Source organism: Odontesthes bonariensis, chromosome 8 (genome assembly GCF_027942865.1).
Source record: "Odontesthes bonariensis isolate fOdoBon6 chromosome 8, fOdoBon6.hap1, whole genome shotgun sequence".
NCBI classification, from domain to species: domain Eukaryota; kingdom Metazoa; phylum Chordata; class Actinopteri; order Atheriniformes; family Atherinopsidae; genus Odontesthes; species Odontesthes bonariensis.
The window spans coordinates 22773831-22786155 of NC_134513.1; the positions used below are offsets into that span (position 1 = coordinate 22773831).

Below are 12325 nucleotides of genomic sequence, written 5' to 3' on the forward strand. Positions count from 1 at the left end.
GTCAGCGCTGTACTTCCGACCCCGTTACCACACACAGATCACGGCCGCGCTGTCATCCTCGCGCAGCAACAGGTTTATTTATTTTATTTTGGTGACGTCTTTTCATGTTTATGAGCATGGGCAGCGTGGCAGAGAGATGCATTAACATCTTGTGAAAGCAACTCGGTAAGTGTGACCATCGGCTTCAGCACCGACACTATGTCGCGGTCAGAATGTTCAAAGTCCGCCTGTCTTTCTGATTATTTTTTGTGACACATTCAGAATGTCAAAATCTGAAATAATTTGCCCGTGTAAAGAGAGGGCAGACTTGAAGCACCCGGCTTGTGCGCTTGTAAAATTCTGCTTGTCAGCCAATGGTCACTAACGTCGGGTTTTTTCTCACTCTCCGACTGAGAGAAGAACTGAGCAGTCAATTAATTTTTGTGTAGGCTATAGGCCTAGTGTTTAGACGAACCAGGACACATTTTGGTAAATGCGCATAGATGCGGCAGCCGGGCATTAAAGGCAAATGTTGTTGTTTAAAAAAAAAAAAAAAAAAAAAAAAAAAAAAAAAAAAAAATCACATTTTTTTTCAAATGTTTTTTTTTTTTTGGGGGGGGGGGGGGGGGGGGGGGGTGTCGATTAGTCGATTAATCGGAGTAAATGACGACCACTGGTCGACCAACAAAATCCTTGGTCGTGGACAGCCCTAATTTCCAGTGAGTTATTCAATTTTTTTTTTTTTTTTTTTTTTTTTTTAAAGGCGTTGCACTTTTGCGACGGTCCCTAAGCGCTCCGGCTGCCGTAGTTCACTTAGAAGTACATTCGGCACGGTTACTCTGACCTTTCGCCAGACTCGCTTATTTTGGTGAGCTGATAAAGCCTGTGGAATGTTAGTCTTAGTTTTCTGTACAAAATAATACCATCCTGAGGCTAATTGGTGCGGTTTTGTGACGCTATTCCAGTTACACGCCAGGAAATAGGCGAATGTGGAATATAAAGCAGCTTCATGTGCACAGCGGAACTCGTAGTAATGCATGTGTACCGGTAATTACTGCCTTTAAACAATTTAGATATATTAACCTCATTAAACACTTGTACTCGGAGACCTCCATCTTTATCAGAAACATGCCGATAATGGAAGGTTAACACAGCGCATTTTTTGGCTTTGGCGGTGTTTTTAAACACTGCTTCGTGTGGACAGTGTCAGTCCAAACAGGAAGACTGAACCGGAGCCGAACCGTCCTAACGATGAAGATGGAAAACTTACCTGCGTTGCTGCTTCAGAGCTCCATAAAAACCAAGAAGACAAAAGTCTCCGGTGATCTGCTTTTTAGACCAGAGGGGTGTAAACAAAGAGCATCGACCCCCCCACAGACTTCTAAAGAAAGGAAGGAATGCGGAAGTCACGTGGCTCACGGAGCCGACTTCATCAGTGACCAGCTGAGGGGACCAGGCCGTCTCCATGGTTACCAAATGATGCACGAGAGGTGCCGTTATAGTTTCGTCGAGATAACGAGATAAATAACTCGTTATCTCGCGAAAAGGAAATGCTTGTCACACCAGCGGGATTTGCTTTGTGCATTTTCACAAACGCTCCACATTCCATGTTTGATTCACAGGCTGCTTTATACACACTCCGTATCCGGGCTTTGTGCCTGTTGATGGGAAACATGCAACATCTTCAAGGTCACTAAAATAGGCAGAATCTATGGAGTAAGACCGCTGCCGAAAAGATGTATCCATGATTCTAACCATTCGTGCTCGTAATGATAAAGTTGGACACAAAATTCTGCTGTCTTACACATGAGTCTGAGAAATTGTTCGGGTTAGGAATGTTTTTTTATGTGAGTATGAATCTAAAAGCTGTGAGTGCAAAGTCTTGTGAATACCACTCTAATTTCTACGACTACGAATTCTCCACTGTGAACACGAATTCAGGTTTGTGGGTACGACTAGAAAAGTGTTGAAATGACATCACATAGCTCACAGGGGAAAGTAATCCAACCATGATTGCTCCAACCGCGCATGCTTTCTTTTTTATGGATACAAAGAAGTTTCGATTGATGATCGGATTAGATGGTCAATCAATCAGATTGATGAAGGTGCACTTCTACACCTCCATCATCGAGTCCATCCTCACCTCATCCATCACCATCTGGTACGCTGCGGCCACCGCCAAGGACAAGGGCTGCAGCGTATCATCCACTCTGCGGAGAGGCGGATCGGCTGCAATCTGCCATCTCTCCAGGACCTGCACGCCTCCAGGACGCTGAGGCGGGCATTTTATGACATTTTATGACACCAGCACAGGTCACCAGTCCATCACAGGGCCACACAGAGACAAACAAGACAAACAACCATGCATACTCACACTCATCTTAGGCTCAATTTACAATCACCAGTTAACCTAACTTGCATGTTTTAGTTGGATTGGAGGAAGCTGGAGTACCTGGAGAGAACCCAAGCTTCCATTGTGCAGGGAGAACACGCACAGCTAACTGTGTGACATAAATTTCAAATTACTACGGTATGCTTACAAACATTTAGATTAGATTCATACAACCACACTGTGATCCTACAATAGATGAATGACTGGTCCAGTGTAGTTGTTGAAATAATTTATAATAAAATGTCATAGGCGTGCATCAGATTGTAGCCGACCCCTCCCACCCCGGACACAAACTGTTCGAAGCACTCTCCATACGGTGGCCGGGACCCACCATTGCTGCAAATAAAAGTAACGCTGCAAACAAAAACAAACTCTACTGCAAATAAAAGAAACGCAGCGGCAAAGAAAAGAAACGCTGACGCTGCAAATAAAAGAGACGCTGCAAATAAAAGAGGCTGCAAATAAAAAAAGCCACAACAGAAGTGGATAATCGGGGACTGCTTTTGCCGATTCACCTGTGTGAGGTGAAGTAACTTAGAAGAAGAAACGAGGAATAATCACTGGGAAACGAATGAGAAACTAAGTGAAAATGTTAGTGTTTAATGTTGCTACGTGTGCTTTTAATGTGTTATTTGGTTAGGCTTTGTAGCCCCAGGTTTAAAATTGAACTGGAGGATGCTAGTGTGTTGTTAGCTTCGGCTAACACGGAGAGACCGCTAACGAGAGGAGAATCGAGTTCGGTAACTTTACTCGAATATGCAGCAAAACACAGATATTATGTAGGCTACCACCACAAGCTCTCACTCTAGAGCAGTGTCTACCCCAGACAAAAACAACTAACAACCATGGATGTATTATATGGTAACAACAGGTACTGACAGCCCGGAACGAAAAAACCTGTATTTCAGCCATGCAGTGTTTTTAAATATGAAACCTGATTTAATATTTCTTTACTCTGAATTTTCTTGGACAGCTATCGTAGAGGATGAGTATTATTTGGCAGGGAAGATGATTGCTGTCTCCATTGTACATGGCGGACCAGGTCCCAATTTTCTCTCACAGGATCTTGTCAGCTACATTTCAGGGCAGAGCAGTTTCAAGGCATCTGTAGGAGACATTACAGATGAGGAGATAGGGAAAGTCCTACAAGAGCTATGAGGATACTTGATAGAAGGGTGTGAAACTCTAGAATAAGAGTGAAGAGAGATTTTTGTCCACTTAAACCATTCTTTCTAATTATCCTTCTGGCATAACCATTTTTTTTATAATTACTTATATTCATATTTGAAATGTGTGGTACTCTATTATCTCTTCTTCTAGATTCAGAATGCACCCTCATTGGAAATCCTTCAGGACTTGATGGTACAGTACAGCGCCATGTTGCAGACTGCTGGATGCTTCAGGCATGTTAGGTCATGTGAAGAAAAAAAAACAGATTGTAGAGGAGTACCTGAAGTGGTACATCATCCCCAGGATCAGCACTGCAATCGAGAGGTAGGTTTCCGTCACTGAAATAATTATGAAAAAATGTGTTGCTGTTGTCCCATTTTCTTGCTTACTTCTACACGATACGCATGCAACTTCACATGAATATTTTAATTGCATTTTAGATTCAAGGCTGGACTTGAAAGTCTGCCGTTTCTGACAGCTCTGCAGCAGCATCCAACGGTCTTAAGCCCTGCTCTCTGTCATGCCGATGTGAAGCTGTCTGCTGCAGAGATGGAAAAACTGTTCCAGCCTGAACTTAGTCAACAGGGAAGCAACAGGAGGGCTCAGGAAGAGAAAGCTATGACTTACTGGGAAAACTATCTTCTCCATTGTGAAGGTTACTCAATTTGCTCGTCTGATTTTATACACACAAATTATGAAAAGATTGATGTAGATAGTATTTACTGTCAATTGATTTCAATGCTCTCTACTTTTAGAAGATGCCAGCTCTGTGACCTCGGAGGAGGTGTTAATGTTCGCTGCAGGTGTGCAGTGTGTGCCTCCTGCTGGCATGAGTCCTCTGCCACGTCTTCAATTCCTATGTTCTACAACATCAACATTCCCAATGGCGAATACCTGTGCCAACATTTTAAAGCTTCCTCTTTTGGACACTTATAGTGCCTTCAAAGCCAACATGGACTTTGGCATCAAGAATTCCACCGGCTTTGGGTGGTTTTAGACCCAGAAATTTACTTGTGGTAAAAGTTAATGGTGCCACACAGTCTCACTCACTAGTGTAGTTTTAATGCAGTGAGTAAGAGAGATGTGAGCGTTTCTATTTTTCATGGCAGATTTGTGATATTTGTTATATTTTTTATGGCAGTTATGTCATATATTACGTTGCATATTCAAATGTAAGTTGCACTGCAACATTTTTTTTTTTAAATATTTTTGTTTTGTATTGCAAATACATGGTATACAACACCACACATTTTTTATTGTATTATTATTTGATATCAGGAACGTGCTTGCAGCTTAAGCTTGCTTCTATAACAAAAAATGCCAAACTTCAGACTGTTCTTTTTTTTTTCAAAGATTTCTTTTCAGGCATGGACAACTTTATTAGAGACAGGAAAATACATGAGAGAGAGGAAAATGACATATGGCAAATACTACACATAAAAAGGTTTGTTTTGGTGTTGTTACAGCACAAATATGTCCCTAAAGGTTTTACAGACCAGCCATGTTTTTCAGGGTGATGTAGTTCTCTACAGCTGATTCCCACTGCAAAGGAGCTCTTAGACCACTCTGTCGTTGCAGTTCTCCAAAGAGAGTTTCACGCTCATCCCCACTAGGAGTTGCTGGCACTAGTGTGATGCTGGTAATGTGGTTCAGGGTTTGGGCAGATGCTGGGAAACCGAAATTGCTCCCATCAAACCTAGGAACAAGAACAGAAAATTGTTCACTGTAGTTTTCCTGTTATGTTTTAGCATCATGGTCATTCCAATTATCTCCAGAGTTTCTTACAGGACAAGGATGCAGAGACCCAAAGACAAGCTATGATCTTGGGTTCAACTAAGTGTCAAATATTAGAAAAAGCACTACACATGAGGGTAGCCTGCATAATATCTGTGTTTTGCTGCATATTCGAGTAAAGTTACCGAACTCGATTCTCCTCTCGTTAGCGGTCTCTCCGTGTTAGTCGAAGCTAACAACACACTAGCATCCTCCAGTTCAATTTTAAACCTGGGGCTACAAAGCCTAACCAAATAACACATTAAAAGCACATGTAGCGACATTAAACACTAACATTTTCACTTACTTTCTCATTCGTTTCCCAGTGATTACTCCTCGTTTCTTCTTCTAAATTTCTTCTCCTCACACAGGTGAATCGGCAAAAGCAGTCCCCGATTATCCACTTCCGTTGTGGCTCTTTTTACTTGCAGCCTCTCTTTTATTTGCAGTAGAGTTTGTTTTTGTTTGCAGCTTTACTTTTATTTGCAGCAATGGCGGGTCCCGGCCACCGTAGGAAAACAGTGATTTGCGTGTTTCTCAAAACAATTCCCTTCTCAACTACGCTATTTACTTTATCAATAGAGTCCAAAAACCAAACTACTGCATTATTCATTCTAGATGCTGCCTTCACGCTTTCACATCCAACAACTTCTCCAACAGCCAAACCACACTCCTCAACCGAAAAATCCACGCCGACTGGCTCCGAAAGCCTTCAGAACCATAACTTCTTCCGACCATCGCACCCAGCTAAAAAGCTAGGTGCTGCCGAAAAAGACACTAAAGAAACACCAGTGAAAACCAGTCAAACTATGTTAAAGTGCGAAAAACAAAGAGAAACACCGCTGTAAAGAGTGAAGTTCAAACCTTTAGCAATCCTCACATTCGTTCTCCTGTCCACACATGCAGCAGACGCTCATGCATGCGCACGCGAAAGAAAGAAAGAAAGAAAGAGAGAGAGAAAGAGAAAAGAAAAAAAAGAGAGAGAAAAGAAAAAAAGAGAGAGAGAGCAATAATTTATGTCACTACTGTGAATATCATATCTATTTATGGTCAGACTATGTGCATACAATGTGTAATTAACACAAGTGTAGTGCAATATGGCCAATAACTCAACCATAGTGCTATAACTTATTTTAATTAACTCTCTTTACTTTGTACATCTTGTATAGCCTATATTCTTTTTTTACACTTTGTTTTAGATTATTCTATATTAATTATATTTTAATGATATATTAATTATTCTATATTATACTGTATTTTGGATTTATAGAGATCCTATGTGTGTGTTTGGAGCCACTGGATAAATAAAGTTCAGTCATGGGGCAAATAAACGGGAAACATTTACGTTTTTATTCAAAAAAATAAATATGGACTTCGTCTGTAGTGTGATAATTAGCTTACTACCTTGATGTTTATAATAACCTAAACGTTTCAGAATTAAGCAAGTTATGTCTTGAATGTTTCACCATCAACACAATGTTGTCGGCGAGAGAGCTGCCTGTGGTAAGATGGCGGCCATCTGCGGACGTTCGACTCCGTTGACCAGCAACGCGGATGAGACATCAAGCCATTCTATACATATCTATGGCTGAGAGGCTGCTGCAGCTTAATAACTTCTAATCAGTCCAGCAGGGGGCAGTAATGCTCCTCACACAGCTGGAAGTCATGAGTGGAAATGGTCTCTGAGTTAATAACAGATGTGGAGCAACAACTGGAGGAAAAAGAGAAATAAATCCAATATAAAGGAAACAAAGGAAGAGAAAGAAACTCTTTATCTGTATTATAAAACAGATGTGGAGCAACAACTGGAGGAAAAAGAGAAATAAATCAAATATAAAGGAAACAAAGGAGGAGAAAGAAACTCTTTATCTGGATTATAAAACAGATGTGGAGCAACAACTGGAGGAAACAGAAAGGGAAATAGAAGCAGCGAATGAATGATTAAAAGAGCTCGAGCAACAACTGCGGCAGACAAAAGAGGAAAAAGAAAAGGACAACTTAGACTGCAAGAAAAAGATTCTGGAGGGCCGTGGAGGAGCACGTGGGCCTGCTCGGGGAAGGGATCTGGAGGCGCACGCTGGTGCTTTTGACGTGGGGGGAAACTTTAGGAGAGAGTGCCGAGCAGCACATCCTGAGGAACGGGGAGCTGATGGCGCTCATCCAGAGGTGTGGGGGCAGGTACCACGTGCTGACCAGCAAAAGAAACAACGCCGTGACCGAAGGCTTGTTTGAGAAGATGGAGGACATAGCTGCTCTGAAGAGCAGGATGTCGGTGTAGAGACTGAATTCAACATGTAAAAACTGTGCATTTCCTTTGTTTATGTGAATATATTTGAGTAAATGAGGCAGATGTCGTCATTTCTTCAACACATATCAGAGTTTATCTTGTTTTTCCTCTTCTTTGGGCGTCATGTGTAAAACAGGAAGGGCACTGAGTAGTAAACCGGTGCAAAATACACAAACTTTAAAGTATTTAAAGTACTAATAAAAAAGTGTAATATCTACAGATACTTGAGAATCATGCTCATGTCACACTTTGAGCTTTTTTTTCATTAAAACTCTTTTAATCTTTGCAATATTACAACTTATTTGGAATTGATTAAAAAAAAGATTTTAAGTTAAAGTTATTTATTTAAAATGTTGTTGAATATATTTTTGTACATTTAAAAACTGTATTTTCATAATCATATCTTCGTAACAGTGCACCGAAAGCTTATTTTTTAAATATATCCTAAAGTTTTTGCATATTCATATTGGATTTTAACGTAATTTTAAGGGCATTTTTTACACTTTAGCACGTAAACTAATAACAAAGTAAAGTGATAAGTTGCATTTAATACTCATTTTTATTAATATAAATGTGCAAAAAGTGTGATTGAGCGTATTATTGATAAGATAGCATATTAATGGTATGTAGTCTAAATTTTTAGCATCTATATAAAGCAAAGTCAGTATATTTAATTTTACTGCTTCATCCTGTAAATGTTTATATACACATGTACTGAGGAGTACTTTAAGTTTTTCCACTTCAGCACAAAAATGTACAATAAAAACACTTCAAATTCACATTTTCTACAGTTTAATTACAAATAAAACATACTCAGCATAAAACTGGTTGTTCCAAAATAGTACAGTTAACTTATCATTACCATTAAAGCAATACAATGTAACTCCTCAAAAAGCCCATTATGGAGCTCCCCCTACAGGCTTGGAGGTAATGTACGGTTACACTGTCGTAAATACAACACCCTTTCGCTTTCACGTTTCACGTTTCACGTTTGTTGACGAACCGGCGAGGAGTCAGAAGGTGCAAGCTATGCTGAGCGAGAAGGTAAGAGTAATCAAATGTACCTGGGAGCGTGAGAGGGTTCTATTTGTTTTTGCGGTAGGTGTGCCAGAAAGCAGGTCGAAGTACTTCCGCTCAGCTCCCGGGCCGGTCCAGCAAAGTTACATAGCGCAGTTTTTCCAACTCAGACCCCCGAAGGGCATAGGAGACAGGCCAATCGTAATATTAAAACTCACTCTAGCCGCACAATTTTTTTCAAGCTGTTATTTTAAGGTAGAAATGTTACCGCCATGAGGGGGCAGTCAAGCTAGAAGCCACGCCCACTGCCAACAACAGCCAGGCAGAGTCTCTGTGGCGCAATTGGTTAGCGCGTTCGGCTGTTAACCGAAAGGTTGGTGGTTCAAGCCCACCCAGGGACGTTCTGACTTATGCGTATTACAGGAGTTAACGCAAACATTCTGTCGCCAAAACGTTCTCCTTACACATTATACACGCTCCTTGGCAAAATATTTCTCCAAGGGTGACCTGTTAAGTACAGTGTAATGCATGACTCAACCTTGAGGCTCCTCTGTCTTTTGTCAAATTGCACAAGCAAAGTGAAAAAACAACCTTTTTGTCATGTTGCTATGAAAGTCATACACAAACAAGAAAAAATTCAAAAAGGCTGAGAGACCAAATGAGGGCACTTGGGAAAAAAAATTGACATTAAATCTCTTTCTTTAACAAGTCAGAGCAGGAAGTTATTGACTACTTGTTGTGTGCTACTTTACTTGTTACCTACACAGCAGTTATCAAACTTATGACAAACATAAAGAAATCGAACACACACTCTAATGAAGGGGTGAGAGGTGGTAATGATCGAGTTAAAGTTTGACATAGATCAGCAGCAGTTCACTCGAGTCCCATCACGCAAAAATACAGAACGCTTGCATCTACCGCAATGAGGGGGCAGTCAAGCTCGAAGCCACGCCCACTGCCAGCAAAAGCCAGGCAGAGACTCTGTGGCGCAATAGGTTAGCGCGTTCGGCTGTTAACCGAAAGGTTGGTGGTTCAAGCCCACCCAGGGATGTTCTGACTTATGCGTATTACGTGAGTTAAAGCAAACATTCTGCCGGCAAAACGCTCTCCTTACGTATTATACACGCTCCTTGGCAAAATATTTCTCCAAGGGTGACCTGTTAAGTGCAGTGTAATGCATAACTCAACCTGGAGGCTCCTCTGTCTTTTGTCAAAATTGCACAAGCAAAGTGAAAAAAGAACCTTTTCCTCATGTTGCTATGAAAGTCACACACAAACAAGAAAAAATTCAAAAAGGCTGAGAGACCAAATGACGGCACTTGGGAAAAAATTTGACATTAAATCTCTTTCTTTAACAAGTCAGAGCAGGAAGTTATTGACTACTTGTTGTGTGCTACTTTGCTTGTTACCTACACAGCAGATATCAACCTTATGACAAACATAAAGAAATCGAACACACACTCTAATGAAGGGATGAGAGGTGGTAATGATCGAGGCCGTAATGATCGAGGCCACGCCCACAGACAACTACAGCAAGTCTCTGTGGCGCAATCAGCCAGTTAATCTTGCTGTATAGCACCTCCTACTTTTCGGTTCAAGTTTGACAGATCAGCAGCAGTTCACTCAAGTCTCATCACGCAAAAATACAGAACGCTTGCATCTACCACCATGAGGGGGCAGTCAAGCTCGAAGCCACGCCCACTGCCAACAAAAGCCAGGCAGAGTCTCTGTGGCGCAACCTCGCTGAGGTTAGTCTGCATCTCCCCTCCAATAGGCTTCGCCCTTCTCCATTCTCACATTGAACGGTTTAGCCAATGTCGCACCGACTCACAATGAACCGAGCCTATCAGCGCCCGAGCTCACAATGGAACTCGGCCAATCAGCTAAATAGCTAAAAATAATATACCAAAGATTAAATAAAATAGTGTTATTATGATGTCACGTTCTGTGACCAAACTATAATGACACATTTACCTTAACTTTATAGCATAGTAGTAACCTTTTAATTTAAAATGTCAATAGATAGATAGATAGATAGATAGATAGATAGATAGATAGATAGATAGATAGATAGATAGATAGATAGATAGATAGATAAGTAATTGACTGTAATTATTGTTGGTATAGAAATATTATTGATATTGATTTTTTTTTATGCTTTCATGTCATACCAATTGTTAACTGTATAAAATGCATAAATACTTTATTATGTTTGATTCTCCTCATTTCTAATGTTATATTCAGATGAGCTCCAAGCCAAAGAGCCATAAAGGTATGGGAGATGAAGAGTGGATGGCAAGGCTTAGGGCATTTGCCAGCAATGGGGTTTGGCCTTCAAACGCCGGAAATAGACCAGCCCTGAGGCAGAAGAAATGGCATGATCCCTATCAGAAGGTAAAGCCACTACAAAAAAAGAAGAGACATGAGTAATTGTCATTAATGAGATGATGCTGTAATGTTTCAGATAGACAAATAAACCTTCCTAGCCGTTTTTTTTCTTCCTGTTTCCCTTCCCTTCCCTTCCCTTCCCTTCCCTTAAATGACTATTGTTCCCCTCCTGGCTAGCTTGGCACGCTGGTTTTACTCTCTCACTTCTCTCACTTCTCCCACTGCTATAGAACAGGATCGCTTTAAATTTTCTACTCCCTGGGCAACCCCCCGACCGAAATTGCCAAATGAATGGATGGATAGACCTGACAAAAAAAGAACCAAACAAAATGGCTGGACTTTTGCGCTGGACAATGTGAGGGTATATTGAGGATCAACATCTGTGTTGGACGATGTGGAGACTTTCCCAGATAGATGCCAGATATGTTTTTGTAACGACTAAATGCATGATAGAAGCTGAGGCTGATTTGATCTGAAACGCATCTGAAACTGATGGTTTCTCATCACTTTTTGTGTTTATTTAACTGATAAACAGGCCCAAGCCCCTGGCTCCCTTCCATAACTCATTTGGTACAGCAGAGAACTGCAGGTGTCCCATGATCCCATACAAAAGAGCCTCTGTATACAAAAGCTTGGCACATCCTTCGAGCCGGAGTTGAACCAGCGACCTAAGGATAACTGTTGTTGGGCACCTACAGTCCTCCGCTCTACCAACTGAGCTATCGAAGGGAGCAAAGCCAACATCCTTTTCATGAATCCTGTATGAATGCATGTAACCAGGCTTAAGATGCGTATCATGGGACACCTGTAGTTCTCTGCTGTACCAAATGAGTTATGGAAGGGAGCCAGGGGCTTGGGCCTGTTTATCAGTTAAATAAACACAAAAAGTGATGAGAAACCATCAGTTTCAGATGCGTTTCAGATCAAATCAGCCTCAGTTTCTATCATGCATTTAGTCCTTACAAAAACATATCTGGCATCTATCTGGGAAAGTCTCCACATCGTCCAACACAGATGTTGATGCTCAATATACCCTCACATTGTCCAGCGCAAAAGTCCAGCCTTTTTGTTTTGGTTCTTTTTTGTCAGTTCTATCCATCCATTCTTTTGGCACATGATTTTCATCTTCTGTTGTTAGGATGTTTATACTTTGGGTGTGGCGGTGTGTGAAAACCCTCCCTTTAGAAGAGCTAAAAAACACAGAACATATGCGGCCTTGGCGACTCATTAAAAAGGCACTATTTCTCATTGGGGCCTGTTTGATACTTTGACCCCTTTTATGCTCTTTAAATGGGCAGACCTTCTGCATTTGTGCTGTT

At 41.1% G+C, this 12325-nt stretch overlaps 2 non-coding genes across 2 annotated transcripts; one reads left to right on the forward strand and one right to left on the reverse strand.

The window, feature by feature from the left end:
• Window positions 1-8945: 8945 nt before the first annotated feature.
• Window positions 8946-9019, forward strand: trnan-guu (transfer RNA asparagine (anticodon GUU)). Its single transcript has one exon. It is a non-coding gene; the product is annotated as a tRNA-Asn (tRNA).
• A 2627-nt stretch (window positions 9020-11646) lies between these two features.
• On the reverse strand, window positions 11647-11735 carry trnay-gua (transfer RNA tyrosine (anticodon GUA)). The gene is given in 2 exon segments: window positions 11647-11682; window positions 11699-11735. It is a non-coding gene; the product is annotated as a tRNA-Tyr (tRNA).
• Between the last annotated feature and the right edge of the window lie 590 nt (window positions 11736-12325).